Source organism: Callorhinus ursinus, unplaced genomic scaffold (genome assembly GCF_003265705.2).
Source record: "Callorhinus ursinus isolate GAN/ISIS: 27379988/994484 unplaced genomic scaffold, GSC_fseal_2.0 scaffold46, whole genome shotgun sequence".
In the NCBI taxonomy this organism is placed as follows: Eukaryota; Metazoa; Chordata; class Mammalia; order Carnivora; family Otariidae; genus Callorhinus; species Callorhinus ursinus.
The window spans coordinates 5900930-5907918 of record NW_027397108.1 but is presented as its reverse complement, the minus strand read 5'-3'; the positions used below and the strand labels follow the sequence as shown (position 1 = coordinate 5907918).

At 36.8% G+C, this 6989-nt stretch overlaps 1 pseudogene; it reads right to left on the bottom strand.

Annotated features, from left to right (window-relative positions):
* Positions 1 to 3796: 3796 nt before the first annotated feature.
* Positions 3797 to 4192, bottom strand: LOC112814820 (large ribosomal subunit protein eL34-like; annotated as a pseudogene).
* Between the last annotated feature and the right edge of the window lie 2797 nt (positions 4193 to 6989).

Below are 6989 nucleotides of genomic sequence, written 5' to 3'. Positions count from 1 at the left end.
GGTGGGGGGATGGGTTAGCCTGGTGATGGGTATTAAAGAGGGCACATTCTTCGTGGAGCACTGGGTGTTATGCACAAACAATGAATCATGGAACACTATATCAAAAACTAATGATGTAATGTATGGTGATTAACATAACAATAAAAAGTTATTTAAAAAAAAGGAGGGCATGTATTGCATGGAACACTGGGTGTTATACGCAAACAATGAATCATGGAACACTACATCAAAAACTAATGATGTAATGTATGGTGACATAAGAAAAAAAAAGTATATGGATTAAGAAGGAAGAAATAAAACTGTCTTTGTTCTCAGATGACATGATCACTTTACAGAAAATCCAAAATTTAAAAAAATCCAAGTTAATTCACAAAGAATCTTGAAACTAATTAGTGATTACAGTGAGGTTGTGGGGACAAGGTTATTATACAAATGTCAATTGCTTTCCTATATACCAACAATGAACAAGTAGAATCTAAAACTAAAAACAGTATCATTTACATTAGCACCCAAAAAATGAAATATGTAGGTATAAATTGACCAAATCATGCATAAGATCTATATGAGGAAATGACAAAACTATGATGAAAGAAATAAAATATGAACTAAATACATGGAAAGATATCCCATGTTCATGGATAGGAAGCATCAGGATGTCAGTTCTTCCGAATTTGATCCATAGATTCAGTGCAATCCCAATCAAAATCCTGGAAATTGAGATGTTGTCCAGATATTGACAAACTGATTCTAAAGTTTATGGAGAGGCAAAAGACTCAGAATAGTCAACACGATATTGAGAAAGAACAAAGTTGCAGGACTGACACTCAGACTTTAAGACTTACTATAAAGCTAGTCACCAAGCCAGTATCGTATTGGAGAAAGGAGCAAAGGAGCAGAAGCAATTCAATGGAGCAAAAATAGTCTCTTCAACAAATCATGCAGGAACACCTGGGCATCCACATGTGGAAGAATGAATCTAGACACAGACCTTATACCTTTATAAGCATTAACCTAAAATTATCACAGACCTAAATGTAAATCAGAAAAAATAAACTCCTAGAAGATAACATAGGAGAAAATCTAGAGGACCTTAGTTAGAGCATTGACTTTTTATATATGTCACCAAATGCTCAATCCATGAAATAAATAATCAATAAGCTGGACTTCACTAAAATTAAAAACTTCTGCTCTGTAAGACAGTGTCAAGAGAATGAGAAGACAAAATACAGACTGGGGGAAAATATTTGAAAAACACACGTCTAGTAAATGACTCCTCCAAAATAAACAAAGAGCTCTTAAAACTCCATGGTAAAAAACAAATAACCCAATTAAAAAATGGGCCAAGAATCTTAACAGACATCACTCCAAAGAAAATATATAGATGCCAATAAGCATATGAAAAGATACTCCACATTATATGTCATCAGGGAAATGTAAATTAAAACAACAATCAGATATCACTATATACCTGTTAGAATGGCCCAAGTCCAGAACACTGACAACATCAAATGATGGCGAGAATATGGAGCAACAGGAACTCTCATTCACTGCTGGTGAGAAAGCAAAAGATGGTACAGCCACTTCTGAATTCAGTTTGGTGGTTTCTTACAAAACTAAACACACTCTTACCATGCAATCCAGCAATTGTTGCTCCTTGATATTTACCCAAAGGAGTTAAAAACTTATGTCCAAACAAAAACCTGCACATGGATGTTTGTAGCGGCTTTCTTCATAATTCCCAAAATTTGGAAGCAAGCAAAATGTCCTTCAGCAGGTGAATGGGTAAACTGGTACACCCAGACAATGGAATATTATTCATCACTAAAAAGAAATGCATTATTGAGCCACAAAAGACATAGAGGAACCTTAAATACATACTACTAAGCGAAAGAAGCCAATCTATATGAGGCTACATACTTATGACTCCACCTATATTACGTTCTGGAAAAGACAAAACCATGGAGACAGTAACAAGATCAGTGGTTGCCAGAGATCAGGGGAGAGGGAGGGATGATTAGGGCAGTAAAACTGCTCTGTATGATATCATAATGATAGATACATGTCATTATACATTTCCAGACCCATAGATGTACAACACCAAAAGAGAACTGTGATGTAAACTATAGACTTTGGGTGATTATGATAGGTCAATGTAGGCTCATCAATTATAACCCGTCCAATCTGGTGGGGGATCTTGATGATGGGAGATGCTGTGCATGTTTGGGGGCAGGGAGTATATCTCTGTACTTTCCCTTCTATTTTGCTGTGAATCTAAAACTCTGAAATAACTAAAGTATTGACTAAAAAGAAGGAGAAAGAAATTTTAGTATTAGTACAATCTTACCTTCCATAGTCATAAAGGCCCAAGAATGAAGCTAGGTCTGATCTGAAGACAGGCCCAGAGAGTAGATCTAGGAGTAGGGAGTTGGGGAATACAGACTAAGAGCTTGAATTTTGGGGGGTAGACAGAACGAGGTTAAAACCCTAACTCTGCCATTTACTGGCCATGTGACCTTCAGCAAGGGCCTAGCCTTCTTTGAGTTCTCAGATTTCTCCTTTATAAAGAGTGGTAGAAAGCAGCAGATGCAAGGAAGTGGTAGTATAAACAGTAGTAGCCTTCTAGGGTGGCTGGGGGTGGGGGATCAAATAAGATGATGCAGAGAAAGAGTGAAGAATCACATCTTGTATACAGTAAACACAAAACAGCTTTTTAAAAAGAAAAAATACATCAAAGCTCTGAGCAAGAAGGGAATGCTGAGCATAGATGCTTGGTCACTGGGGGTGAAAATGAATCCCTAAGGCAGTGTGTCCTGCAGGGTAACCCTTGAGTACAAGGTTCTCTGCCAAGCCCTGAGAGTATTAATAGGCTTGGTTTTGTTTTCAGGATGAAATCATAACAGGAAAAAGTGTAAAGACCTTTTATTTTTTTTTTAATAATCTAGCGAAATGTGTTACTTGTCCTAAGTGAGTTGCTAATGGAACTAATCTACTGGCCACAGCATGTATTTAGCAGAACAGTCACAAATGTTTAGAAACAAGACTATCACTCTGTCAATGAGGATGCCCTGTCCTCAAAAAGTGGAGCTTCTTAGGGACCAAAGGTGAGGCTACAGGGACAGTAAGCAATCTGGTCACACCAAGGGAGAGACAAACAGAAAACCAGACAGATCTGCTGCAGAAAGCAGCTGATGCAAGCCTGAGCTGACCTTTGAAGGTTATGCTCATTGCAAATTCCTTTTCCTTAAGGGTTGTCAGGCTGTCAAAGTAAAATTTTCAAAAAGTTAAAAACATGATTCTCATATAAACAATGACCATATGCCAAAGTTTTATTTAACTTATCAGTGAGAGAACCAGGAGGATGACAAAGCTGGATACAGAAATCAATACATACAGGAGGGGGATTGCTGCATGAAGTTTGCTAAATCAGATTCTAAACTAGCTAGTGTCCTACAAGGCAATAAAAGCATAACCACTGGGTTATCTTTCTATTGCACATAAATCATTTGCATCTCTACCAGACAAAAACAATTTGTTCCTTGTCAGTTATTAGTAAATAGTAAACAAAATTACATTCCCCTAGAGCAGGGGATCAGCAAACTAAGGCATATGGGCCATTCTGTTCTGCCTCATGTTTCTGTAAATAAAGTTTTATTGGAATATAGTCACACACATTTGTTTTCCTACTATCTGTGGCTTCTTCCAATACAACAGCAAAGTTGATTAACTGTGACAGAGAACATATGGCTTGAAGAGCCTAAAATATTTGTTATCCGGTTTGTTTGTGTTTTTTTAAGTCTTCTGATTTTTTTTTTATTACTCAAAAAAGCTTCATTTTTTTATTTAGCTTTCTGACTCTGTGCTTGGGCCTTCAACACTTTCACAATGATTTTCTGCTCCTCGATAAAGAAAGCATGCTTGATCATGTCACGAATACACTTAGCACACATGGAACCACCGTAGGCCCTGCTGACGTGTTTTTTCGTTTTGGACAACCTCATAAGGACTTTAGGTCTCACAGCACGAACTCCTCGAAGTCAGCCTGAGCACACACCACATGCAGATTTTGGTGCTTTCCCAACCTTCTTGGTATAAAGGTAAATGATTCTATTACCAGGGGTTCGGGACAGCCTAGTTTTGTTAGAGGTTGTATTATAGGACGGCCTACAACGGTAGGTCAAACGCTGGACCATTCTGAATGCCTATGGACGCCTCCCTGGAAGAGGGCTGTTATCTGGCTTTTTATAGAATATGTTTGCTGACCCCTGCCCTAAATAGTCAACACTTAGGTGGGCTTGTTACTCAGTATTCTAGTATGACAGTGAAAAGATATGCAAGTATCAAATCATCACAATGTACACTTCAAGTATCTTACAATTCTTTTTGTCAATTATATCTCAATAAAGCTGAAAAAAGGTAAAAAATTCTGCACTAGGGAAAAAAAGAAAGGACATGCTGGGATCTTTTGGCTTTATTTACAAATTTCAGCTAGACAGATGTACAGACCAATCGATAGATAAATAGATGGTAGATAGATAGATAGATAGATAGATAGATAGATAGATAGACGAATAGTTGTTTTTTGTTTTTTGGTTTTTGTTTTTTGAAACAAGGCTAACTGCCCTTCAGGATAAATGCAACTTCCACTCCAATAACTATGGCTGAGGAAATCTACCACTTTCTAGGGAAAGGATTATATAGATAGTCAACCATTATTTTTTTTTAAGATTTTATTTATTTATTTGAGAGAGAGTGAGTGAGAGAGAGAGAGAGAGAGAGAACACAAGCTGGGGGAGAGGCAGAGGGAGAAGCAGACTTCTTGCTGAGCAAGGAGCCCGACATGGGGCTCCATCCCAGGACCCTGAGATCATGACCTGAGCAGAAGGCAGACGCTTAACTGACTGAGCCACCCAGGCACCCCTGGCCACCATTATTAATATAGAATTAACAGAAGGGGAAGATACTCAGCAGAAAGAGTAAAATGTCCTGAAGACTCTCCTTGGCCCACAGCTCAACTTTTTGGCTCACTCTTTCCTTTGGTGAGACCTTGCCCACACAGCACTAAGAAATGGATTTGACCCCATCTCTGTCTGGAATGGCAGCTATTCCCTGAAAGACTTGGAGGACACTTGGAGGCCCTGTTTGAGAGTGTCTTACATGAAGGCAGAGAGGGGAGTGGGGAGAACTATAAGGATGTCCATTGCAGAATTCTTCAATGGGAACAAAGTAGAAATTACCTAAATTTTCAATGATAGGGCATGCTTAAATAAAAATGGCTTAAATTAAGTCACACAATAGATACTCTGAAGTCATTAGAAATGGAGATAAAGCTGTGTATTCGGGAAGACATCATTATATATTGTGGAAAGAACAAATCTGGTCCCAAAAAGCATGTACAATATGATTTATTGTTTTAAAAGATACAAATGCATGAAAAAATCTGGAAGGACAAACATCAACTTGATAATAGTTATTACTACTGGGTAGTGAACTTTTATTTTCTTCTTTGTGATCATCTGGTTTTCTTTATCCTAATTGTTCTATGGTGGGTATGAAATGACCTGTATCATAAATAAATATTAAAGAGTATTTTAAAAGACCTTCTTCATAGGGAGCTGTGTTATATCAGTTGTTAAGAGAGGGCAACTTGTTTTTATTTCCAATATAGGCATCTATGTCAATTTAAGATTTTTTATTAAAAGGATGTAGTATAAATACTCATCCCCAAATAATCTAATGCATCCATGTCATTATAAACCATTATATGAAAAGTAACTTTCCCAAAGAGGGCAGGTTATCACAGAGGAGCCAAAAAGAAAGAGAAAGAACAAGAGTGGATGTGTATGCTACGGCAAATACTGACAAGTCAAATTAGCTATCTTTTTCAGAACAATGTTAATCCAATTAAGATTCTAATCATTTGATACAAATATGACTAATATAAACCAGCATTTCACATGATAGTATGTAAAACTAACCCATATGACCCTCTACATAAAGAATATGCCATATAAAATGGTAACTTTTTAGGACCAACAAATATTAAGAATGCAATAACATTCTTCCTCCCTTTCTTATTTTCCAAGTGACATCCTTGGCCAGCTCCTGGCATTCTGTACATTGCAATATGCCAGGCACTCTCTGGGTAAAAAGATCATGGACATCGATCCAACACCCCCATTCCAATCTGTTTGGATCTGTTGCCCACATGCAATCTGGTCCTGAGGTCAAACTGTTCAACTGAAATCTGAACAACTATTTTGCTCAGAGTTTTCTGTTTTTACAAAACAACAAAATATAAAAGGACATGAATACCACAAGATATGTATCTAACACATTTGTTCAACAGCATGAATTGTAAATTTTACATATGGTACATTAGTGTCTAGGTTCTAAGTGAATGGTACTTCAAATCCCCTTCTTTGTCTAGAATAATAAAGAAGTATAGAGTGACAGTTTCCACTCTGTCTTTTTTCTTCTCAGGGTAAAAGTATGTGCAATTAAGAAGGATTACAGAAAAAAAGAGGTATGTAAGAAGCCTTAAAAAATTTTCATTAAGAAATGAATACTGACACATTTCTCATTTTTCATATGAGAAGTGGCACTGGATAGGACCCATAGAACAACATAGGCTTAGGTTTTTCATAGGGAAAAGTAGGCTTTTCCCATAGGCTTAAAAGTTCATAGGGAAGAATTTTACTCGATTCTGACACCTTATATAAATTTGTATGGAGATGTACCTAAATCAAGAGGTTGTATAATATTTAGATAGACAAAGAAGAAAGCTAAATGCATGCATGATTAAAGGAAGTTTAGACAATTTATATTTTTCAATGCTAGTTGATTTATTCATGTTGCTATGCTTAATGCATTTAAAACGAGCCTTGACAAGGCAATTGGGAATGTGCCTTAAGGAATCATTCCACAGTGGAAATTTGTGACCAAAGAGGTCTTTTTTTCAAAGTGACATTAGTTTTTCAATGAATTAATTG